Below are 27,392 nucleotides of genomic sequence, written 5' to 3'. Positions count from 1 at the left end.
CTTCTAGGGCCGTATGTGGTGGCTCACGGCTGTAATCCCAGCACTTTGGCAGGCTGAGGCAGGTGGATCACCTGAGATCAGGAGTTCAAGACTAGCCTGGCCAACATGGTGAAATCCCGTCTGCACTAAAAATACAAAAAATTAGCCAGGAATGGTGGTGGTAGCCTGTAATCCCAGCTACTCAGGAGGCTAAGGCAGGAGAATCGCTTGAACCCAGGAGGCAGAGGTTGCAGTGAGCCAAGATCGCGCCATTGCACTCCAGCCTGGGTGACAGAGCAAAACTCCATCAAAAGAGAATGGGAGAAAGAGAGAGAGAGAGAGAAAGAGAGAGAGAGACACAGAGACAGAGAGAGAAAGAAAAGAAAAGAAAAGAAAAGAAAAGAAAGAAAGAGAGAGAAAGAGAAAAGAAAAAAGCTTCTATGCACTTTCTCAACATATCTAAGGTATAATGAGAAAACATATCTGAAAAATATTTTTAAAATTTTCCAATTACTAGATTGAAGTAAATATATTACATAAATCGAACGCACAAAACTAGGCCAGCTAAGAACAGCACCATAATAGTTGAATCAAAAACCTGAGATCTCTTTTTTCTCAACATATCAACTATTCTATTTGATTCTATTCTATTTTATTTTATTTATTTTATTTTATTTTATTTTATTTTATTTTTGAGACGGAGTCTCGCTCTGTTGCCCCGGCTGGAGTACAGTGGCACAATCTCGGCTCACTGCAACCTCCGCTCGCAGGTTCAAACAATTCTTCTGACTCAAGTCTCCCGAGTAACTGGGACTACAGGCTCCCGCCACCACACCCAGTTAAGTTTTGTATTTTTTAGTAGAGATGGGATTTCATTATGTTTGCCAGGCTGATCTCGAACTCCTGACCTCAAGTGATCTGCCTGCCTTGGCCTCCCAGGTGCTGGGATTACAGACATAAGCCACCGTGCCCAGCCAATATATTAACTTTAATGACAACAGGGTGAACAAAACCAGTTGAGTTTGCAACACCTCATGTGAGCAGAAAGCCAAGAATAACCACATTTAGAAGATTTGTTACATTTGTGCACTATACCACTATGCAGTTGGACAAATCTTCCCACTTCTGTTTCTCCCTGAGGAAAGACTAAAAAAGTGGAACGTGTACCCAAATTTCTGAGTTACTGAGTTATTCTTGGGCTATCAAAGACTGGTTATTGCTTCCTTTAACAACTCCTGCTGAAGAGAATAAAGATACAGTTAAAATGAGAGATTTGGTCAAGGGAAATGAAGATAAATGCTTGCTGCAACAACAGAGAGACTGCAGTGCCTGTAACAGTGACCAAGGGAAGAGATTAAAAGCTCTTGAGCAGAAAAAGAGGTAAACCTTATTTTTTGTTTTGAGACGGAGTCTTGCTCTGTCACCCAGGCTGGAGTGCAGTGGCATGATCTTGGCTCACTCAACCTCCATCTCCTGGGTTCAAGGGATTCCCCTGCCTCAGCCTCCTGAGTAGCTGGGACTACAGGCACACCACCACGCCCGGCTGATTTTTTGTATTTTAGTAGAGACAGGGTTTTACCATGGCCAGGATGGTCTCGATCTCCTGACCTCGTGATCCACTTGCCTCAGACTCTCAAAGTGCTGGGATTACAGGAGTGAGCCACCGAGGTAAACCTTTTTAACAAGAAAATACACACAGTAGTCCAGAGAAGACACATTTTTGCTAATAGGTTAGAAAAGCTCCCAGAATGACTAGTGCAGCTGAATGTTGTCAATTTTCCCCTGTAAAAAGCCGTTCCATAAGAGATGAATAGGTAGTTGTTTCTTACTTGGCCAAAACCTCAACAAAATCACAATACATAAAAGTAACCAGGAAACATAGCCCAGTCAAAGGAACAAAACATATATTCAAAACAAAAGTGAAATTTTTTTCACTAAAAAGTGAAAATTTATGAATTAATTTTTTAAAATTTAAAATATTTTTCTTTTTCTTTTTCCACACTGACAGGCTCTTACTCTGTCTCCCAGGCTAGAGGGTAATGGTGCAATCATAGCTAAATATAACCTCAAATTTCTCAACTCAAGCAGTCATGCCACCTAAGTCTGCTGAGTACATATGACTACAACACCTGGATAGTTGTTTTTAATTTTTGGACAGAGAGAATGTTGCTGTGTTGCCCAGGCTGGTCTCAAACTCCTGGTCTCGAGTGATCCTACTGCCTCAGCCTCCTGAAGTGCTGGCATGAGCAACCACACCTGGCATTTTTTTTTAAAGAAATAAGAATTTTAACAATATAGGACAAAGAAAGGCATTGCATAAAGGATTCAATTCAACAAGATAACTTAACTAACCTAAATATAGATGCACCTAACGTTGGAGCACACGGATTCATAAGAGAAGTAATTCTAGACCTAAAAAAATACTTAAATAGCCACACAACAATAGTTGGGGAATACAACATCTCACTGACAGTGTTTAACAGATTAGGCAGAAAACTAAATGAAGAAATTCTGGAGTTTGACACTTGACCAACTGGAACTAACAGACATCTACAGTATACTCCACACATAACTAAAGAATATACATTTTTCTCATCTGCCCACAGCATATACTGTAATATTAACCACATTCCAGCCATAAAGCAAATCTCAATGCATTCAAAAGAAATAAAAATCATGCCAACCATACTCCCAGGCCACATAAAACAATAAAAATTAATATAAAGAAGATCTTTCAAAACCACAGAATGCCATTGAAATTAAACAACTTGCTCATGAATGACTTTTGGATAAAGAACATAATTAAGGCAGAAATTTTAAAAAATTTTTGAAATAAATGAAAACATAGACACTACATACCACAATCTTTGGGATGCAGCAAAAGCAGTGTTAAGCGTATTCAGAATCTGTAAGAAACTTAAACATCATCTTACACCACTCAGAATGGCTTTTGTTAAAAAATTAAAAAACAGGCCAGGCACGGTGGCTCATACCTGTAATCCCAGCACTTTGGGATGCTGAGATGGGCGGATGACCTGAGATCAGGAGTTCGAGACCAGCCTGACCAACATGGAGAAACCCCATCTCTACTAAAAAAAAATACAAAATTAGCCAGGCATGGTGGCACATGCCTGCAATCCCAGGTACTCGGGAGGCTGAATGAAGCAGGAGAATAGCTTGAACCCAGGAGGCGGAGGTTGCAGTGAGCCGAGATTGCGCCGTTGCACTCCAGCCCGGGCAACAAGAGCGAAACTCTGTCTCAAAAAAAAAAAATTAAAAAACAAAACAAACAAACAAAAAACAGATGTTGATGAGGTTTCAGGGGCACAGAAACACTTATACATCGTTGGTGGGAATGTAAACTAGTTCCACCACCATGAAGAGCAGTTTGGCGATTTCCCAAAGAACTGAGAGTTGAACTAAGATTCAGCCCAGCAATCCCACTACTGGGTATACACCCAAAAGAAAATTATTCTATGAAAATAGCACATGCGCTTGTATGTTCATCACTACACTAGTCACAATAGCAAAGACATGGAATCAACTTAGGTGTCTATTAATGGTAAATTGGATTTACCATTGGTATTTTACACCACAAAATACAACTTAGCCATAAAGAAGAACAAAATCTTGTCCTTTGCAGCAAAATGAAAGCAGCTAGAAGCCACTGTTCTAAGCAAATTAATTCACAAACAGAAAACCAAAAGATGCATGTTCTCACTTAGAAGTGAGAGTTAAACATTGGTATACATAGACATAAAAATGAAAACAATAGAGGGTGGAAAAAGGGAAGGGGTCAAGGGCTAAAAAACTACCTATTGGGTACTATGCTCATTATCTGGGTGATGGGATGATTTATTCTTCAAATCTCAGTATCATGCAATATACCCATGTAACCGACCTGCACAGGTACCCCCCAAATCTAAAATAAAAATTAAAGTATAAGAAGGCAAGAAAAAAGGTCTTACTCTCTCACTCAGGCGAGAGTGCAATGCCATAATTATAGCCACAGCAACATCAAATTCCTGGGGTTAAGCAATCCTGTCACTTCAGCCTCCTGAGTTCCTGGGACTACCGGAACATGTAACCACACATGACTAATTTTTAAAAATATTTTTAGCTGGGTGTGGTGGCTCATGTCTGTAATCCCAGCACTTTGGGAGGCCGAGGTGAGCGGATCACCTGAGGTTGGGAGTTCAAGACCAGCCTGACTAACATGGAGAACCCTGTCTCTAGTAAAAATACAAAATTAGCCAGGTGTGGTAGTGCATGCCTGTAGTCCCAGCTACTTGGGCGGCTGAGGCACGAGAATTGCTTGAACCCAGGAGGCAGAGGTTGCAGTGAGCCGAGATCACGCTATTGCACTCCAGCCTGGGCAACAAGGGAGAAACTCCATCTCAAAAATAATAATAATTTTATATATATATATATATATGTATGTTTAAAGGGCCTCACAATATTGCCCAGGGTGGTCTCAAACATATGGCCTTAAGCAATCCTCCTGCTTTAGCTTTCAAAGTAACTGCAATTACAAGCACACACCACTGTGCCTGGCTAAAATATCTATCTTAAAGATGCTTAATCAGCTAAATGAGAAAACAGAAAACTAAACAAAAGAGGAAAAACAATGCATGAAGAAAATGAGATTAAAACCATAAAAACAGAAGCAAAGTGTGGAGCTAAAAAATAAATTGTTATTTTTAACATTTAAAAGATATTTATTAAGAACCTATTACATGAAAGATACTGTTATCAGGTGCTGGGTTTTCGGCATGGGCAAAGGCCTCAAGGTGGGATGAAGCATGACATGTTCTAAAAGCAGAGAGTGAGGCTGAGGGCGACATGAACTGAGGAAGTAAGCAAAGATCTGGCAGGGTGGCACCTTCCAGTTAGAGCTGGCTTCTGTGTGAGGAGCTGAGGCCCTGACTTGATTCTGGGGTTGCCCTACTTGACCTTTAGTTTTTTGTCAAGGGCAGACAGAATAACAGGGATGAAAAAGAGCTTAGGAAATTGAAACCTACTGTGCATTATATAACAAAGATGGCCAACACATTTTCATAGCAAGAAATAAGAGTGAAGGCTTGTTGTGGGCATCAGGAATATACAAATCTAATGCCTGCAACTGGCAAGTGCCCTGGGACATCCCCTGAGACTGCAGGTCACCAGTCCTCAGAATGACACAGCTCTTTTCCAGTTGCTTACAGAAAACTCTTTGATTAATACTTTATACAAATCTCATGACAATGTCACAAGCAGCTATTTCACTTATCCTTTTTTACAAAAGAGGCCTGGAGAGGCCAAGGGACTTGCTCAAGGCCACACAGCTAGACAGAGGCAGAGCCAGGCCTCTGGCCCTCATGTTCTGACACCACCTGGGGATCCTTTCATTATTCCAGGCTACCTCTTCTTTCCCTTCCATCTTGTCTTTCCCTCTCCTCTTGTTTATTGCCTCTTGTCTGCCTGTACTTCAACTTTCTTCAACTTTTCTTCAACTTTTACCTTCAGGATGTGTGCAGGATGTGCAGGCTTGTTACATAGGTAAGCATGTGCCATGGTGGTTTCCTGCACAGACCATCCGATCACACAGGTATTAAGCCCAGCATCTATTAGCTATTCTTCCTGATGCTCTCCCCTGGCAACAGGTGCCCAGTGTTGTTTTCCACCATATGTTCATGTGTTCTCATCATTCAGCTTCCACTTATAAGTGAGAGCATTCAGTATTTGGTTTTCTGTTTCTGCATTAGTTTGGTGAGGATAATTGCTTCTAACTCTGTCCATGTCCCTGCAAAGGACATGATCTTGTTCCTTTTCTAGTGTGAAGCCTTCAGTTTAGTTATTTTTACTTAGGATTGCCTTGACTATATGGGCAAAGGACTGCACAGTATTTCATGGTATATATGTATCATATTTTTTTATCCAGTTTATCATTGATGGACATGTAGGTTGATTCCATGACTTTGCTATTGTAAATAGTGCTGCAATGAACATATACATGCATGTATCTTTATAACAGAATGATTTATTTTCCTCTGGGTATATACCCAGTAATGGGATTGCTGGGTCAAACGGTATTTCTGCCTCTAGGTCTTTGAGGAATTGCCATCCTGTCTTCCACAGGGGCTGAACAGGTTCATACTCCCTCCAACAGTATAAAAGCATTCCCTTTTCTCCACAACCTCATCAGGGTCTGTTGTTTTTAACTTTTTAATAAAAGTCATTCTGACTGACATGAAATTGTATCTCATTATGGTTTTGATTTGCATTTCTCTAATGATCAGTGATGTCGAGCTTTTTTTTTTTTTTTTTTCCTCTCTTTTTGAAAGAATCTCGCTCTATCTCCCAGGCTGGACTGCAGTGGCACAATATTGGCTCGCTGCAACCTCTGCCTCCCAAGTTCAAGCAATTCTCCTGCCCCAGCCTCCCAAGTAGCTGGGATTACAAGCACCTGCCACCATGCCCAGCTAATTTTTGTATTGTTTTTTAGTAGAGACAAGGTTTCACCATGTTGTCTAGGCTGGTCTCAAACTCCTGACCTCAGGTGATCCACCCGTCTCAGCTTCCCAAAGTGCTGGGATTACAGGCATGAGCCACCGCACTCAGCCTGAGCTTTTTTTAATGTTTGTTGGCTGTATGTATGTCTTCTTTTGAGACTTTTTGATGAGGTTGGTTTATTCTTGTAAATTTGTTTAAGTTCCTTGTAGATTCTAGATATTAGACCTTTGCCAAATGAATTACAAAAATTTTCTCCCATACTGTAGGTTGTCTATTCATTTTGATGATAGTTATTTTTGCTGTGTAGAAGCTCTTTAGTTTAATTAGATCCCATATGTCAATTTTTGCTTTTGTTGCAATTGCTTTTGGTGTTTTTGCCATGAAATCTTTGCCTGTGCCTATGTCCTGAAAGGTACTGCCTACATTTTCTTCTAGGGTTTTTTCTTTTTTGTTTTGTTTTTGTTTTTTTGAGATGGAGTCTCACTCTGTCACCCAAGCTGGAGTGCAGTGGCGTGATCTTGGCTCACTGCAATCTCTGCCTTCCCAGCTCAAGTGATTCTCATGCCTCAGCCTCCCAAGTAGCTGGGATTACAGGTTTGTGCCACCATGCCTGGCTAATTTTTTTTTTTTTTTGTACTTTTGGTAGAGACAGGGTTTTGCCATGTGGGCCAGGTGGGTCTCAAACGCCTGAACTCAGGTGATCCACTCACTTTGGCTTCCCAAAGTTCTGGGATTACAGGCATGAGCTACCATGCTTGGTCTCTTGTAGGATTTTTAGTTTTAGGTTTTTTTGTTTGTTTGAGACAGAGTTTTGCTCTTGTTGCCCAGATTGGAGTACAATGGTGCGATCTCAGCTCACTGCAACTTCCGCTTCCCGGGTTTAAACAATTCTCCTGCCTCAGCCTCCCAAGTTGCTGGGATTACAGGCGCCCACCACCACACCCAGCTAATTTTTTGTATTTTTAGTGGAGATGGGATTTTACCATGTTGGCCAGGTTGGTCTCAATCTCTTGACCTCATGTGATCTACCCACCTCAGCCTCCGCAAGTGCTGGGATTACAGGCGTGAGCTACCATGCCCGGTCGGGTTTTTAGTTTTTTATTTTACATTTAAGTCTATAATCCACCTTGAGTTAATTTTGGTATAAGGTGGAGAGGAAGGTGTCCAGTTTAAATTTTCTGCATATGGCTAGCCAGTTCTCCCAGTACTGTTTATTAAATATGGAATCCCTTTCCCATTGCTTCTTCTTGTTAAGTTTGTCAAAGATCAGATGGTTGTAGGTGTGTGACCTCATTTCTGAGTTTTCTATTCTCTTCCACTGGTCTGTGTCTGTTCTTGTATCAGCACCATGCTGTTTTGGTTACTGTAGCCTTGCAGTATTGTTTAAAGTTGAATAGTGTGAAGTCTTCAGCTTTGTTATTTTTACTTAGGATTGCCTTGACTATATGGGCTCTTTTTTGGGTTCATTATACATTTTATAATTGTTTTTTCTAACTTTGTAAGAATGTCAACAGCAGTTTAATAAGAATAATATTGAAACTATAAATTATTTTCGGTATATGGCCATTTTCACAATATTAATTCTCCTATCCATGAGCATGGAATGTTTCTCCATTTGTTTGTATCTTTTCTGATTTCTTTAAGTGGTTTCTGAGTCTCACTCAGTCACCTATCGTCCAGGCTGGAACGCAGTAGCACCATATCGGCTCACTGCAACCTCCATCTCCTGGGTTCAAGCAATTTTCCTGCCTCGGCATCTCAAGCAGCTGGGATTACAGGTGCCCACCACTGCACCCAGCTAATCTTTTTATATTTTTAGTAGAGACAGGGTTTCATCATGTTGGCCAGGCTGGTCTCGAACTCCTGACCTCAAGTGATCTGCCCACCTCAGCCTCCCAAAGTGCTGGGATTACAGGCGTGAGCCACCACGCCCTTAAAGTTCTCCTTGTAGAGAACTAAAGTTCTCTTTCAACTCCCTAGTTAGCTGTATTCCTAGGTGTTGTATTCTTTTTGTGTCAATTATGAATGTGAGTTTGTTCATTATTTGGCTCTGTGCTTGCCTCTTGTTGGTATACAGAAATGCTAGTAATTTTTCCATATTAATTTTATATTCTGAAACTTTGCTAAAGTTGCTTATCAGCTTAAAAAGCTTTTGGGCTGAGACTATAGGATTTTCTACACATAGGATTAGGTCAACTGCAAACAAAGATAATTTGACTTTTTTTCTCTTTATATTTAAATACGCTTTATCTCTTTCTCTTGCCTGATTGCCCTGGCCAGAATTTCCAATACTATGTTAAATAGGAGTGGTGAGAGAGGGCGTCCTTTTCTTGTGGTGGTTTTCAAGGAGAATGCTTCCAGTTTTTGCCTATTCAGTATGATATTGGCAGTGGGTTTGTCATATATAGTTCTTATTATTCTGGGGTATGTTCCTTCAATACCTAGTTTATTGAGAGTTTTAAACATAAAGGGATGTTGAATTTTATTGAAGGCCTTTTCCGCATCTATTAAAATATGCATGTGTTTTTTGTCTTTAGTTCTGTTTATGTGATGAATCACATTTACTGATTTGCATATGTTGAACCAAGCTTGCATTCTGGGGATGAAGCCAACTTGATCATATGGATAAGCATTTTGATGTGTTGCTGGATTCGGTTTGCCAGTATTTTATTGAGAATGTTTGCAACAATGTTCATCAAGAATATTGACCTGACACTTTCTTTTTTTGTTGTTATATATTGCCAGGTTTTGGTATTAGGATGATGCTGGCCTCATAAAGTGAGTTAGGGAGCAGTCCCTCCTTTTCGATTTTTTTGAATGGTTTCAGTAGAAATGGCTCCAGCTCCTCTTCGTACCTCTGGTAGAATTCCACTGTGAATCTATCTGGTCCCGGGTTTTTGTTTTGTTTTGTTGTTGTTTTTGATTGGCAGGCTACTTATTACTGCTTCAACTTCAGAACACATTATTGGTCAATTCAGGGATTCAATTTCTTTCTGGTGGATAAGAGTTTTGATGTGTTGCTGGATTTGGTTTACCAGTATTTTATTGAGAATTTTTACATCAATGTTCTTCAAGAATATTGACCTGAAACTTTCATTTTTTGTTGTATGTCTGCCAGGTTTTGGTACTAGGATGATACTGGCCTCATACAATGAGTTAGGGAGGAGTCTGTCTTTTTATTTATTATTATTATTTTTTAATGGTTTCAGTAGAAATGGTACCAGCTTTTCTTTGTACCTGTGGTAAAATTCCACTGTGAATAATCTATCTGGTCCTGGGTTTGTTTGTTTGTTTGGTTGGTTGGTTGGCAGGCTATTTATTACTGCTTCAATTTCAGAACACATTATTGGTCAATTTAGGGATTGAATTTCTTTCTGGTTCAGTCTTAGGAGGGTGTATGTAAAAAAAAAAAAAGGATCCATTTCTTCTAGATTTTCTAGTTTATGTATGCATAAATTCTCTGATGATTGTATTTCTGTGGGCTCAATGGTGATTTCCTTCTTATCATTTCTGATTGTGCTTATTTGAATCTTTTTTCTTCTTTTTTAGTCTAGCCAGTGGTCTATCTACTTTATTAATTTTTCAAAAAAACCAGCTTCTAGTTTTGTTGAATTTTTGAAGGGTTTTTCATGTCTCTATCTCCTTCAGTTTGGCTCTGATCTTGGTGATTTCTTGTCTTCTGCTAGCTTTAGGTTTCATTTGGTCTTGGTTCTGCAGTTCTTTTGGTGGAAATGTTAGGGTTGTTGACTTGAGATCTTTCTAGTTTGTTGATGAGGCCATTTAATGCTATAAATTTTCCACTTAACACTTCTTAACTGCATCCCAGAGATGCTGGTACATTGTGTCTTTGTTCTCAGTTTCAAAGAGCTTCTTGATATCCGCCTTAATTTCATTATTTACCCAAAAGTCATTCAGTAACAGATTATTCAATTTTCATGTACTTGTGTGGTTTTGAGCACATTTCTTAATCTTGAATTCTAATTTGATTATGCTGTGGTCTGAGAGACTATTATGATTTCAGTTCTTTGCATTTGCTGAGGATTATTTTACTTACAATACAAGACCAATTTTTGAGTAAGTGTTGTGTGGTGATGAGAAGAATGTATATTCTGTTGTTTTGGGTGGAGAGTTCTGTAGATATCTATCAGGTCCACTTGATCCAGAGCTAAGTTCAGGTCCTGAATATCTTTGTTAATTTTCTGTCTCGATGATCTGTCTAATATTGTCAGTGGTGTGTTAAACTCTACTACCATTATCATATGCGATTCTAGGTCTTTTTGTAGGTCTCTAAGAACTTGCTTTACGAATCTTCGTGCTCCTGGATTGGGTGCATTTATATTTAGAACAGTTACATCTTCTTGTTGAACTGAACCCTTTACCATTATGTAATGCCCTTCTTTGTCTCAATGAAACAGAATAGAGGGCCAGAAATCAAGCTGCACATCTACAACTATTTGACCTTTGACAAAGCTGACAAAAACAAGAAATGGGAAAGAACAATAATTTCTATTATTCAGTAAATAATGTTGAGAGAACTGGCTAGCCATAGTCAGAAAACTGAAACTGAATTCCTTCCTCACATCATATACAAAAATTAACTCAAGATGAAATTAAAGACTTAAATGCAAAACCCAAAACTATAAAAACCCTGAAAGACAACCTAAGCAATACCATTCAGGACATAGGCACAGGCAAAGACTTCATGACAAAGATGCCAAAGCCATTGCAACAAAAGCAAAAATTAACAAATGAGATTTAATCAAACTAAAGAGCTTCCGCACAGCAAAAGAAACTATTAAAAGGGTAAACAGAGGCCGGGCGCAGCGGCTCACACCTGTAATCCCAGCACTTTGGGAGGCCGAGGCAGGCAGATCATGAGGTCAGGAGATCAAGACCATCCTGGCCAACATGGTGAAACCTCATCTGTACTAAAAATACAAAAAAATTGGCCAGGCATGGTGGCAGGTGCCTATAGTCCCAGCTACTCAGGAGGCTGAGGCAGGAGAATGGCGTGAACCCAGGAGGCGGAGCTTGCAGTGAGCTGAGATTGTGCCACTGCACTCCAGCCTGGGATACAAAGTGAGACTCCGTCTCAAAAAAAAAGAGTAAACAGACAAACTGCAGTATGGGAGAAAATTTTTGCAAACTATGCATTTGTCAAAGGACTAATACCAGCATCGATAAGAAACTTAAACAAATTTACAAGAAAAAACAAATAACTGGCCGGATGCAGTGGCGCACACCTGTAATCTCAGCACTTTGGGAGGTTGAGGCGGGAGGAACACCTGAGGTCAGGAGTACAAGACCAGCCTGACCAACATGGAGAAATTCTGTCTCTACTAAAAATATGAAAAAAAAAATAGCCAGGCGTGGTGGTGCATACCTATAATCCCAGCCACTTGGGAGGCTGAGGCAGGAGAATTGCTTGAACCAAGGAGGTGGAGGCTGCGGTGAGCCGAGATGGCATCTCTGCACTCCAGCCTGGGCAACAAGAACGAAACTCCGTCTCAAAAAAACAAAACAAAAACAAAAACAAACAACTTTATTAAAAAGCAGGTGAAGGACATGAACAGACACTGTTAAAAAGACTTATGTCCAGCCAACAATCATAAAAAAATAAAAACCTCAACATCCCTGATCATTAAAGAAATGCAAATCAAAACCACAACGTGATACCATCTCATGCCAGTCAAAGTGGTTATTTTTTTAAAGTTTAAAATAACAGATGCTGGCAAGGTTGTGGAGAAAAAGAAATACTTATACACTCCTGGTGGGAGTATAAATTAGTTCAGCCATTGTGGAAGATAGTGTGGTAATTTTTTAAAGACCTAAAGAGAGAAATATCATTCAACCCAGTAATCCCATTATTGGATATAAATTCAAAAGAACATAAATTATTCTACCATAAAGTCGCATGTACATGCATGCTCACTGCAGCACTATTCACAATAGCAAAGACATGGAATCAACCTAAATGCCCATCAATGATAGACTGAATAAAGAAAAATGTGGTACATATTCACCATGGAATACTACGCAGCCAGAAAAAGAATGAAATCATGTTTTTTGCAGGGATGTGAATGGAGCTAGAGGACATTATCCTTAGCAAACCAGCACAGGAAAAAAAAAAAAAAACAAATATCACATGTTCTCACTCATAAGTGGGAGCTAAATAATGAGAACACATGGACACATAGAGGGGAACAACACACACTGGGACCTTTCAAAGGGTGAAACGTGGGAGGAGGAAGAGGATCAGGAAAAATAACAAATGGGTAATAGGCTTAATACCTGGATTATTAAATAATCTATGTAACAAATCCCCACATGACATAAGTTTACCTATAAAACAAACTTGCACTTGTATCCCTGAATTTAAAATAAACTTTTGTTTGTTTGTTTGTCTTTGAGACGGAGTCTTGCTCTGCCACCCAGGCTGGCGAGTGTAGGGGCGCGATCTCAGCTCACTGCAACCTCCGCCTCCCAGGTTCAAGTGATTCTCCCACCTCAGCCTACCAAGTAGTTGGGATTATAGGTACACAACCACACCCGGCTAATTTTTGTATTTTTAGTAGAGACGGGGTTTCAGCATCTTGGCCAGGCTGGTCTTGAACTCCTGACCTTGTGATCCACCCACTTTGGCCTCTGAAATAAACGTTTTTTAAAAGACTGATTTGTACCTTTTAAGGAGGAATCAGCCAGTACTTTCAAAGATGGCTTTGTTGAAAAACGTAATCAGCCACTTGTCTAGTAAATACTCCTCATATTTTAAAAAGAAAGAACAAAGCTGAAGGCATCACAATATCTGACTTCAAAATTTGCTACACAGCTATAGTAACCAAAACAGCATTGTACTCACATAAAAACATACACATAGATCAATGTGCCCAATAAGCCCAGAAATAAATTTATGCACCTAAAACCAACTGATTTTTAACAAAAATGGTGAGAACACATTTTGCAGAAAAGCTAATCTCTTCAATAAACAGTACAGGGAAAATCTAATATCCACATGAAGAAGAAAAAACTAGACCTCTCTCCCTCGCCATATACAAAAATCAACTCAAAATGAATTAAAGACTTAAACTATGAAACTATTAGATAAAAACATAGAAAAAATGCTTTACAACATTAGAATGAAAACAAATTTTTAAAATAAGACTTCAAAAGCATAGGCAACAAAAGCAAAAATAAGCAAATGAGATTACATCAAACTAAAATGTTTTTGCATATGAAACAATTATCAGAATGAACAGACAACCTAGAAAATAGGAGAAAATATTTGCAAACTATATATATGAAGAGGGGTTGATATCCAGAATATATTAAAAACTTTAAAATTTTAAAAGAAAACAAACTTAATCTATTAAAAATGGCCAGGCGCAGTGGCTCACACCTGTAATCCCAGCACTTTGGGAGGCTGAGGCAGGTGGATCACCTGAGGTCAAGAGTTTGAGACCAGTCTGGCCAGCATGGTGAAACTCCCATCTCTACTAAAAATACAAAAATTAGCCAGGCGTGGTGGCACACACCTGTAATCCCAGCTACTCGGGAGGCTGAGTCAAGAGAATCGCTTGAACCCGGGAGGTGGAAGTTGCAGTGAGCCAAGATCGTGCCACTGCACTCCAGCCTGGGCAACAAAGAGTGAAACTCCATCTCAAAAAAAAGAAGATCTTAATAGACATTTGTCAAAAAAAAAGACATACAAATGGCTAACAGGTACATAAAAAGATGCTCAACATCACTAGTCATCAAGGAGATGCAAATCCAAACTACAATATCACCTCACTTTCATTAGAATGGCTATAATTTTTTTTTCTTTTTTTTTTTTGTTTTGTTTTGTTTTTTTGAGACAGAGTTTTTGCTCTTCTTGCCCAGGCTGGAGTGCAATGGCACGATCTCGGCTCACCACAACTTCTGCCCCCCAGGTTCAAGCGATTCTCCTGCCTCAGCCTCCTGAGTAGCTGGGATTACAAGCATGCACCACCACGCTCAGCTAACTTTGTATTTTCAGTAGAGACGGGGTTTCTCCATGTTGGTCAGGTCGAACTTTTGACCTCAGGTGATCCGCCCACCTCAGCCTCCCAAAGTGCTGGGATTACAGGCATGAGTCACCGTGCCCAGCCGAATGGCTATAAATTTTAAAACGACATAAAATAAGTACTAATGAGGATGTAATCAGAGGGAACATATATACACTGTTGGTGGGATTATAAATATTTATGGCCACTATAGAGTATGGAGTTTTCTCAAATAATTAAAAATAGAGCGATTATATGATCCAGTAATTTTACCACTGGGTATATATCTAAAAGAAAGAAATTCATGTGTCAAAAAGACATCTGCATCCCCATGTTTATTGCAGCATTATTTGTAATAGCTAAGATATGGAATCAACTGAAATGTATAGCGACACATGAATGCATAAAGAAAAAGTGGTAGACATACACAATAAAATACTATTCAGCCATAAAAAAAGAATAAAATTATGTTATTTGCAACAACATAGGTGGGCCCTGAGTATTTCATGTTAAGTGAAATAAGCCAGATACAGAAAGACAAATACTTTATGATCTCATAATCTCGCTTTTATGAGGAACCTGAAAAAAAAAAGGGGAGTTTATAGAAGGAAATAATACAACAGGGGTCACAGGAGAGTAAACGGGGAGGATGGGAAGAAGTTACTTAACAATATTAAGTTACAATTAGATAGGGGAAATAAGTTCTGGTTTTCTACTACGCAGTAGGATAATAATTAATTTTTAAAAATTGCATATTACAAAATAGCTAGAAGAGACCAGGTGTGGTGAAACACAATTGTAATCCCTACACTTTGTGAGGCTGACATAGAAGAATCACTTGAAGTCAGAAGTTCAAGACCAGTCTGGACAACATAATGAGACTCCGTCTCTACAGAAAATAAAATTATTAGCCAGACATGGTGGCATGTTTTTGTAGTCCCAGCTACTTGGGAAGCTAAAGTGGGAGGATCACTTGAGCCTGGGAATTTGAGGTTACAGTAAGCTATGATTCAACTACTGCACTCCAGTCTGGGTGACAGAGCAAAATTCTGTCAAGAAAGAAAAGAAAAGAAAAAAGAAAGAAAGAAAGGGCAAGTTGGCTCATGCCTGTAATCCTATAACTTTGGAAGGCCAAGGCTGGTGGATCACTTGAGGCCAAGAGTTCGAGATCAGCCTGGCTAACATGGCAAAATCCCATCTCTACTAAAAATACAATAATTAGCTGGGTGTGGTGGCACATGCCTGTAATCCCAGCTACTCAGGAGGCTGAGGCACAAGAATCACTTGAACCCGAGAGGTGGAGGTTGCAGTGAGCCAAGATTACACCACTGCACTCCAGCCTAAGTGACAGAGCAAGACTTTGTCTCAAAAAAACCCAAAAAACAAAGATAAGATAAAATAGCTAGAAAAGAGGCTTTTGAATGTTCTCACCACAAAAATAACAATTGCATTAGGTAATAAATACACTAAATACTCTGACTTATCATTATACAACCTATATATAATTATACCCCAATATATGTAACATTACATGTGTCAATTTAAAAAAATGAACTAAGATTTTAACATAAAACCTATAACTGTAAAACTCCTAGGACAATACAGAAGGGGCAAGCTTCGTGACAACTGGTTTTGGCAATGATTTGGGGGATATAACGTAAAGGATCAGGTAACAAAATCAAGAGCATATACATGGTACTAAATGAGTATATTTAAAATATCCCATAGTCAAAGCAGAACATGGAATAGCTATTTTTACATTAAAGGTACATTGCAGTATTATTCACAAAAAATAATACCTGGAAGCAAATGTTTCTTTATGGATGACTATTTTAAACAAATGTGGCACATATATACAATGGAATATTATTCAGTCTTTTAAAAAAGGGACATCTTGACAAGTACTGCAATAAAGATAAATCTTTAGAACATTATGTTAAGTAAAATAAGATAATCAAAAAGAAGGAGACACTGTATAATTACACTTGTATAAAATATTTAATCAAACTCATAGAAACAAAAAGTAGAATGGTGTTCTTCAGGAACTGGAAAAGAGGTAGAAAGGACAATTTGTTGTTTAATGGGTACTCACTTTTACTTTTGTAAGACAAAAATTATCTAGAACCTCTTGTAAAACAATAGGCTTGTACTTAACAATTCTAAACTGTACACTTAATAATGTTTGAGGTGACAATTGTACGTTTTTAACCACAATTAAACACTTAAGACTACTTAAGAGACAGTTACAAAAATTTTTTTAAATTACCTTCAAATAACAAAAGTGTTCTTCTCACACAATCATATACATTCAAACTATAAGTACATTGTGAACTTAAGATTATTTTCCTGACTATCACCTGGATATAATAAAATAATCATTGAAAACCAAGAAAAAAGGGCAGGCACGGTGGCTCACGCCTGTAATCTCAGCACTCTGGGAGGCTGAGGTGGGAGGATCACCTGAGGTCAGGAGTTTGTGACCAGCCTGGCCAACATGGTGAAACCCTGTCTCCACTAAAAAAATACAAAAAATTAGCCAAGTGTGGGGGCAGGCTCCTGTATCCCAGCTACTTGGGAGGCTTAGGCAAGAGAATCGCTTGAACCTGCTAGGCGGAGGTTGCAGTGAGCCGAGATCACGCCACTGCATTCCAGCCTGGGCAACAGAGCGAGACTCCATTTCAAAAAAAAAGAAAGCCAAGAAGAAATATGTCATAAACAAAGTAGGGACAACACAGGTGAAAAACACAGATATTTCTATAGGTAAGAGGCATACAGCTAATTCATATGTAAATTAAGGGACCCTCAGGGAAAAACATCCACCTGTGCCCATGGATATAGGACAATCAACATTATTCTGGATGTGAGTCTTGAAATGGCACTGTAACCTGGCTCTGTTTCATGCAGCCACAGTTCAGGAGCAGTTTTGCTCAACCTGGGATTTGTTTAAAAGCATCCAAGTCTGTGCCCCTTGAGGCAGGCCTGCTGACATCAGTCTCACTGAGAATCTTAAAGCAAGCCCTGTAACCCAGTTTTAATCCCTGTTGGCCAGCGTCTGGGAACAGTCCTGCCCACCCAGAAACCCGGAGGGAAATATATCATGGACCCAGAGACAAAACTGAAGACTTTTAGTCTCAGTTGTACATCTTGAAGCAGCCCTGTGAATCAGTTCCAGTGGCTCTCAGTTTTGATCAGGGGTCAGTCCTGCCCATCCAGTGAACTGTCTAATGACTGGGTTAGACCAGAGATCCAGTAGGAGTCAAGCACCCCTATATGCAGAAACAAGTGCAATTTCTTATCCCAACACCAGCTCTAATAATAAAGATTCTGAAGAAAGTTGAGTCTTTCTAGGTAATAGACAGAATCTATAACTGATGTCCTGATAACAGGTCAGCCAATCATGAAACCCACTCAGGGCCAAGTAGAAGTCATGTCATCTGGCTCCAACAAACTCAAATGCACTCAGCTGAAATCTCATCAGCCCAGGGACCCAATCCCAATAAAAGAAACTATCTTTCAAAACTATTCTATAATTACTGGAAGATTTGTTCTTTCACATTTAGGCATACAAACATAAGACTATACAGATAAAAAAGAATCAGGAAAACATAAGCATCACCAAAAGAACTAATAAGGCTCTAGTAAACATCTACAAAGAAATGGAGATCTCAGAATTGTCTGACAAAGAATTGAAAATAATCACCTTAAGAAACTTTTATAAGATGCAAAAGAACACAATAGATAACTCAAAAATTTTAGAAAACAACAACACAGAAACGAAGTGAGAAATATAATAGAGAAGTAGACCAAGCATGGTGGCTTACACCTGTAATAATAAAACTTTGGGAGGCTGAGGCAGGAGGATTGCTTGAGGCCAGGAGTTCAAGCCTAACCTGGATAACATTACAAGATCGCTCATTTAAAAAAAAAATTAATAGGAAAATAGAAACCATAAAAAACAACCAAACAGAAATCCTGCAGCTAAAGTTAAAAAAAATGATAGAACTGAAAAACTACAATAGAAAACTGTAACAGGAGACTCAATTATAAAATAAAAAAATTAAGTGAACTCAAAGTTGGCTATTTGAAAGTGACCAATCATAAAGAGAACAAAATCAACACATTTTAGAATTTTCAGAAGAAGGGAGAGAGAAAAAGAAAAAGAAATTGAAAGACATAATGTCTAAACACTTCCCAGATCTAAGCCAGGCATGGTGGCTCACACCTGTAATCCCAGCACTCTGGGAGGCCAAGGTGCAGGGATGGCTTGAGTTTAGGTGTTTGAGACTAGCCTGGGCATTATAGCAAAACTCCATCTCTACAAAAATTAGCCAGGTGTGGTGGCACATGCTTGTAGTTTCAGCTACTTGGGAGGCTGAGGTGGGAGAATTGCTTGAGCCTGGGAGGCAGAGGTTGCAGTGAGCCAAGATCATGCCACTGCACTCCAGCCTGGCTGACAGAATGAGACCCTGTCTCAAAAAAACCAACAACAACAACCAAAAAACCCCCAAATTTAGAAAAAGATATGAACATCCAGTTTCATGAAGCTCAATATACTTACAGCAAAAAGAACCTAATAAGGATTGCCCTAGAACACATTATAATTAAATTTTCAGCATTCACAGATAAAGCTCAATTCCTGAAAACAGTAAGAGATAAGAGATTCTTCACATACAAGGGAACCTTTATAATGTTATCAGTGAATTTTTCAGCAGAAACTTTGCAAGCTAGGAGACTCAGTTATATATTTAAAATGCTTTAAAAAGAAAAAAACATGACAACTAAGACTATATCTAATAAGGCTGTCCTTTAGACATAGAAGACATCAAGACATTTTAAGACAAAGAAAAAAGTTGAGGGAATTTATCACCACTTAACCTGTGTTACGAGAAATGCTGAAAGAAATTTTTCACATTGAAATGATGGAATGTTAACTAACAATATGAAAAACATTACATTACACATTAGACATAAAGTATAAATGTCACTGGAAATGGTAAGTAGTGAAATTCAGAATACTCTAATAGTGTAATGGTTTTGCATAAATCACTTTTAACTCTAATGTAAGATCTATTAAAAAGTATTAAAAATACAGGTAGCCACAATAATTTGTTAGATGCACAATATAAAAAGTTCTAAAATGCGATATATAGCATAAAATGTGTGAAAGGAGAAAACCTGTAGTTTTTCTATAGCATTGAAGTTAAATTGTTATCATCTTAAGCTAGGCTGTTAAAATATAAGATGTTTTATGTAAGTCCCATGATAATCACTAGGAAAAAACTGTAGTAGATACACAAAAGAAAAAGAGAAAGCAATTAAAGCATATTTAAAAAAAAAAAAAAAAAAAACCCAAAAAGTTAAGGCTGGGTGCAGTGGCTCATTCCTGTAGCCCCAGCACTTTGGGAGACAGAAGTGGAAGAATCACTTGAGCTCAGGAGTTTGAGACCAGCCCGAGCAACATAAGGAGACCATATCTCTACAAAAAATAGCTGCATGTTGTGAACATGCCTGTAGCCCCAGCTACTTGGGTGGCTGAGATGGGAGGACTGCTTGAGCCCAGGATATTGAGACTACCGAGGGCTATGACCATGCCACACACTCCAGCCTAGAAAACAAAGCATGACCCTGTCTCAACAAAAATGAACACAGTCACAGGAAAGATAAGACAAGAAGAAAAAACAAACAAATAAATTTTAGATAGTCAGAAAACAAAACCACAATAATAACTTATTAATGGTAACATTAATAGTAACCTATCACTATTTTATATATAAAGAGATTAAATTATCCAATAAACAGACACTGCTACAGAAAATGTCACCTCTAAATTTTAGGTTAAAATTCAATAGCCATTATGATACTATTAAGAAGCGGGACCTTCAAGAATTGATTAGGACTGGTCAGGCACACTGGCTAACACTTGTTAATCCCAGCCCTTTGGGAGGCCGAGGTGGGTGCATCATCTGAGGCCAGGAGTTGTGGAGACCAGCCTGACCAACATGGCAAAAACCTGTCTCTACTAAAAATACAAAAATTACCATGGTGGTGGTGGGCGCCTATAATCCCAGCTACTTGGGAGGCTGAGGCAGAAGAATCACTTGAATCCAGGAGGCGGAGGTTGCAGTGAGCCAAGATCACACTATTGCACTCCAGCCTTGGTGACAAGCCTGAAACTCCATCTCAGAAAAAAAAAAAAAAAAAAACCTGAACACGGTGGCTCATGCCTGTAATCCCAGCACTCTGGGAGGCCGAGGTGGGCAGATCATGAAGTCGAGAGTTTGAGACCAGTCTGGTCAATATGGTGACACCCCATCTCTACTAAAAATACAAAAATTAGCCAGGCGTGGTGGCTCATGCCTGTAGTCCTAGCTACTCGGGAGGCAGAGGCAGGAGAATCGCTTGAACCCAGGAGGCGGAGGTTGCAGTGAGCTGAGATTGCGCCACTGCACTCCAGGCTGCATAACAAAGTAAGACTCCGTCTCAGAAAAAAAAAAAAAAGAATTGATTAGGTCATAAGCACTCTGCCCTCATGAATGGATTAATGTCCTCATCATGGGAACTGATTAATTATAACAACAGTGGGTCTGTTATAAAAGGAAGTTCTCTCTCCCTCATACCTTTGGCTATGTTATTATGCAGCAATACGGCCTTTAACAGATGCCAGTGTCATGCTCTTTGCCTTCCTGGCCTCCAGAATCATGAGACAAATAAACTTTTACTCTTTATAAATTACCTAGTCTGTGATATTCTGGTATAGCAGCACAAAATAGACTAAAACAGAATGAATAAATTTTTAAAAGACAAAATGATATGCTGCTTACAAGAGACTAGCATTTGCTATAAGGACAACCATCTATAAGTGAAAAGATGGAAAACGATATTCCGTGCAAGTAATAACCAAAGAAGTGCATTGGTAGTTATGCTTAAATTAGACAAAATAGACCTCCTGGCAACATCTATCACAACAGTCAAATGAGTTCTCCATATAATAATAAACAGGCTAATCTGTCAAGAGGATATTGCAATTAAACATATATATGCTTGGTCAGGTGTGGTGGCTCATGGCTGTAATTCCAGCACTTTGGGAGGCCAAGGTCAGGAGTTTGAGACCAGCCTGGCCAACACGCAAAACCCTGTCTCTACTAAAAACACAAAAAATAGTCAGGCATGGCAGTGCACACCAGTAGTCCCAGCTACTCGGGAGGCGGAAGCAGGAAGCAGGAGAATTGCTGGAACCCAGGAGACAGAGATTGCAATGAGCCAAGATCACACCACTGCACTACATTCCGGGTGACACAGGAAGACTCTGTCTAAAAAAAAAAACATATTTAGATATGCTCCCAACACTGGAGCTTCTAAATATATAAAGCAAATATTGACAGACCTGTAGGGAGAAGTAGATAGGAATACAATAATAGAAAACTTTAATATCGTACTTGAAACAACAGACAGATTATTCAAACAAATCTTAAAAAAAAAAAGTGTGTTTGTGTAACACTATACACTAAACAGATATAAACATAACATTTCACCTAACAGTATAAGAATACACATTTACCTCAAAAATACATAAAATATTCTCCAGGAGAGATTATATATTAAACAAAAAATTAAAAACAAGCTTTTCAAATTTAAGAAGGTTAAAATTATGTCAAGCTTTTATTCTGACTCTAATGGTATAAAACTAGAAACCAATAGCAAGAAGAAAATTGGAAAACTCATAAATATGTGGATATTAAACAACATGCTCATAAACAACCAATGGGGGTCAAAGAAGAAATCAAAAGGGAAATAGGAAAGAATCCCAATACAAATAAAATTGAGCACACAAGGATCCAAAACTTCTGGGATAAAACAAAAGCAGTTGTAAGACAGAAGTTTATAATAATAAACTCCTACACTAATAAAAAAAATACATTTAAATAAACAACCTAACTTTAACTCCCAAAAACCTTGACCAAGAAGACCAAAATAATTCCAATGTTAGCTTAATTATGAAAATGTTAAGAATTAGAGAAAAAAGAAAGTAAACAGAGACTAGAAAGATAATAGAAAATATATTTTTTAATTGAGCTGAGTTTTTTTAAAAAAACAAAATTGACAAACTTTTTGGCTATATTAATCCAGGGAACAAAAAGAGAGAGGACTTTTAAAAAGTTATAAATAAAAAATTAAGTTATTTCAACAGATCCCACAGAAATGCAAAAGATAGAGACTACTATGAGCAATTATATGACAACAAATTTGATAACTCAAGAAATAATTATTAGAAACAAACCCACCAAGATTAAATTATAAAGAAACAGAAGTACTGAATAGATCAATAATGAGGAAGGAGATCGAAGCAGTAACCAACTATCTCCAATTTTTAAAAATCCCATGACCAAATGACTGCATGGGTGAACTGCATCACACATTTAAGGGAGAACTAATGTCAGTCCTTCTCAAACTCTTCCAAAAATGGAAGAGAAAAAACACTTACAAACTCACTTGAGGTGGCTATTAGTACCCTCATACTGAAGCCAGTTAAGGACACTACAAGAAAAGAAAATTATAAGCAAATATCCCTTTGAAGATACAGAAAAAGTTCTCAACAAAATACTAGACACTGAATTCAACAACATATTAAAAGGATCATACACTATGATCAAGTGGGACTCATCCCCAGGATGCAAGAATGTTTCAACATACACAAATCATTAAAAATAATATACTATAATAACAAAATGACTAATGAAAATTATATAATTATCTCAAAAAAATTATTAAAAGCATTTGACAAAACTTAATACACTTCTATGATAAAAACTCCCAACAATGTACATATAAAAGCATGCATTATAACACAATAAAGGCCATATATATTAAGGCCTCAGATGCCATTATACTCAAGAGAGAAATGCAACAAATTATTCCTCTAGTATCAGAAAGAAGACAAGCATATCAAATCTCACCACTTCTGTTCAACATAGTACCAAGAAGTCAAGCTAGAGCAATCAGGTAAAAAGAAGAAAATAAATGAAATAGTACCACATTTTCTTTGTTCCGTCTATCACTGATAGGCATTTGGGTTGATTCCATGTCTTTGCTATTGTGAATAGTCCTAAATGAACATACACATGCATGTATCTTTATAATAGAATCATTTATATTCCTTTGGGTATGTACCCAGTAATGGGATCACTGGGTCAAATGTTATTTCTGATTCTAGGTCTTTGAGGAATAGCTACACTCTCTTCCACAATGGTTGAATTTATTTACATTCCCATCAACAGTGTAAAAGCATTCCTATTTCTCCACAGCCTCACCAACACCTGCTGTTTCTTGACTTCTTAATAACGCCATTTTGACTGGCATGAGATGTTATCTCATTGCAGTTTTGATTTGCATTTCACTAATAATCACTGATGTTGAACTATTTTTTCACGTGTGTTGGCCATATAAATGTCTTCTTCTGAAAAGTGTCTCTCCATGTTCTTTGCCCACTTTCTAATGAGGTTGTTTGTTTCCTGTAAATTTGTTTAAGTTCCTGGTAGATTCTGGATATCAGACCTTTATCAGATGGAGAGATTGCAAAAATTTTCTCCCCTTCTCTAGGTTGTTTGTTCATCCTGATGATAGTTTCTGTTGCTGTGCAGAAGCACTTTAGTTTATTTAGATCTCATTTGTCAATTTTTGCTTCAGTTGCAATTGCTTTATACACTATGAAATACGATGCAGCCATAAAAAGGAACAAGATCATGTTCTTTGCAGGAACATGGACGGAGCTGAAAGCCATTATCTTCAGCAAACTAATATGCAGGAACACAAAACCAAACACTGCATGTTCTCACTTATAATTGGGAGATGAACAATTAGAACACATGGACACAGGAAGGGGAACCACATACACTGGGGCCTGTTAGAGGGGTGGAGGAAGGGAGAGTTCCCATATAAATTGGGGGCTCCCATAACCTCCTTCTCAAGTTCAATAACTTGATACAACTATTCACAGAACTCAGCAAAATACTATACTTGCATTTACCAGTTTATTATAAAAGGTACAAATCAAGAAGAGCCAAATGAAAAAAAAGTACAAGGCAAGGAAAAGTGGTGGGAGAAGATGGGGTGGGTAGATAACAGCTGCGATTAAAGAAATCCCCCATCATTTGTGTTTTTCAAGAGCATCTTACGGCTAAGAAACACCCTTCCTGTTTTTGATATCCCAAAGCCAGAGACTCTCTAAATTCCCATTTATTTTATTTTAATTTTTTTGTCTCATAAACAAATAAGTTTGTCTCTAGTGGACAGAACAAAATACTTGTGAACCAAACTTTTCTTAAGTTTCTTTCCTTCCCCAGACCCCAAACTTCGACCCAACCTTAAAACCCCTCCTTATGTCCCTCTTAAGAACAGGCTGACTTCTAGGTAAAACATTCTCTGATCTAGGATCTGATTTCACCATGTTTTATCCCGTCCTCCTTGTCCCACATTTTTTTTCTGACCTTCTAGTAGTTTGCTCCTCTTTATGAAAGAAAGCCCTTTTCTGCCTAACGTTAGTTTAAAACTAATGCCCAGTGTTTAAAGAAAACAGCAAAATCACTCAAACACCGTGTTTATAGAATATTGTAAGGAAATAGTAAGGCACTTAAATTTTATACTTCAACAGGAAAAGCTGAAGTCTCTATCTCTTTCAGACATTAAACATGTCACTTACATACTTTCATGATAAATAGTTTGATAAACCATATGTGAACATTTCCAGAAGGTGCCAAGTTCTATCTCATAAAATTTAACATTAAACTTGGACATTTAGACAACAGAATACAGAACAGAGATACCCACTGTTACAAATTTTAGACCCTGCAAAAAAGGGGAGCTGATGTTTTGACAAATATATGCACTTCATCAATTAATCTTTCATATTTTCTTGTGGAAATGTATTCACTTTCTATAGCCATAATGAAAAAGAGATTTTTCCTATTTCTTTTCCCTTGTAGCACTCCCAAAGCAATGCCTTGGAATTGCTTGAAATCACCACCCAAAAAGAACAGAAAGAAATTTACTTACTAAAATCACTCTGATGAAGATAAAGAAACATTTTTTAACAAATAAAACATATGACTAGATTTTTCTGAAATTCACTCTTCATGGTCTTTGACTTTATAAAAAAAATTTCAGCTCTACTGATGAAACATAATTCACAGTTATTGAAAAATTGAAGTGGAAATAAGTGAAAAAGTCTTTCCAAGGTGACAAACTCAGGGAGTGGCAGTGCTGATGGGAACACAAACATGTCTGACTTAACTGTCAAGTCAGACCATGGTAACCCTCAAAACATTCTCCCATCCCCATGCTGCCCATTAAATTACTCAATGTCCTTCTTCCCAGGAGGCACTGGACAATGTCCTCCTGCTTGAACCTGGGAGGTGGAGGTTGCAGTGAGCCAAGATCGCGCCACACCACTCCAGCCTGGGTGACAGAGTGAGACTTCATCTCAAAAAAAAAAAAAAAAAAATTTTTAACAGCAGACACTGGGGACCCCACTGGCCGCAGGTCCTCCCACGCACCCACCGAGTCGGGATTCTGCTCTGATAACTCGCCTGTCATCCCTGAACAATCTGGGAGAGAGAAGGGGATGCGGGTGCACCGCTGCCCAGGGAGCTTCAGGCAGGTCGCGGCGCGGGAAGGGGACGCTAAGGGTCAAAGTTCGCTGACCCAGCCTCCATCTTGCGCCCCCCACCCACCCTCCGAAGGGGCTGAGGGCGGAGCTGCGCCAGCTAGGAATCAGGTCGGCGGAGCCGGGAGCTGACCGTGGGGAGGCCGGTTCCGCCGGTTTCAACCAGCCCACTCTCCCCTCTTGGGATGCCCAACCCCGCATACTCACCATTTCCCAGTTTCCAGGATGTCCTGGCATCTTAGCTATGCATCTTCCAGTACCTGCAGATCTCACGGCAACAGAGGCTGTGACAAAGTCACCGAGGGCTCCCGACGGGCAACACGCGGAAGAGTAGAGATGGATCCCAGGCTCCGGCCCGAGCCGGAGACAAAGGCCCAGCCAAACGCCGGAAGCCACGCCCTCCTCCCCAACTGCGTCCCTGGACGGTTCCTACACTGGCGCCACAGATTGAATAAGGCTCCAGGACGCTCCTCTACACCCACCGTCCCCAGCATTAGTGCGCTTTATGGACAGGGAAACAGGCCCCTGTAGGCGGAGTCACACGCCCTGAGTATCACAGCTAATTAAGAAGTGAGCTGAGCCTTGAAATGCACTTGCTCTTTCCCTTACCTGGGTCTGTTTGTATAATGCATCTTATTCGCTATTTAAAAGTAGAAAGTAGAACAACTGGACACCTTTTTTAACAACTCTCTAATCATTTGGATAATGCAGGAAAGACCCCTGTCCCATCCCTGAGCTCCTCTCTCAGCATGCTGTACCACACTGCTGACCACAACGTGGGATGGCTATTAGAAATGGAGGGGCAGCGGGGGCTGGGAACGGATAAGCAGGAATTATGTTGCCCAAACGTGCTTTTTTTTTTTTTTTTTTTTTTGAGACGGAGTCTCACTGTTACCCAGGCTGGAGTGCAGTGGCTGGATCTCGGCTCATTCCAACCTCCGCCTCCCAGATTCAAGCTATTCTCCTACCTCAGCCTCCTGAGTAGCTGGGATTACAGGCACCTGCCACCACCCCCGGCTAACTTTTTTGTATTTTTAGTAGAGACAGGGTTTTGCCATGTTGGCCAGGCTGGTTTTGAACTCCTGACTTCAAGTGATCGGCCTGCCTCAGCCTCCCAAAGTGCTGGGATTACAGGCGTGAGCCACCACGCCCAGGCAATATGCTCATCTTAGAAACGCTAAGATATATTCACACACACACATACACACATACACATATATATATACACATACACCTATATA

At 39.1% G+C, this 27,392-nt stretch overlaps 1 protein-coding gene across 2 annotated transcripts in view; it reads right to left on the bottom strand.

The window, feature by feature from the left end:
- Positions 1 to 26,791, bottom strand: part of LOC101013768 (zinc finger protein 92) — a 138,100-nt gene extending 111,309 nt beyond the window's left edge. For both annotated transcript variants that reach the window (XM_031665435.1, XM_031665436.1), the window contains exon 1: positions 26,359 to 26,791. The gene's annotated coding sequence lies outside the window, so the exon portion shown is untranslated. The remainder of the gene's footprint in view (positions 1 to 26,358) is intronic.
- Positions 26,792 to 27,392: the final 601 nt, after the last annotated feature.

The sequence above is a fragment of the Papio anubis genome, chromosome 4 (assembly GCF_008728515.1).
Source record: "Papio anubis isolate 15944 chromosome 4, Panubis1.0, whole genome shotgun sequence".
NCBI classification, from domain to species: Eukaryota; Metazoa; Chordata; class Mammalia; order Primates; family Cercopithecidae; genus Papio; species Papio anubis.
The sequence above is the reverse complement of the archived record's forward strand: the minus strand, read 5'-3'. Positions and strand labels throughout refer to the sequence as shown.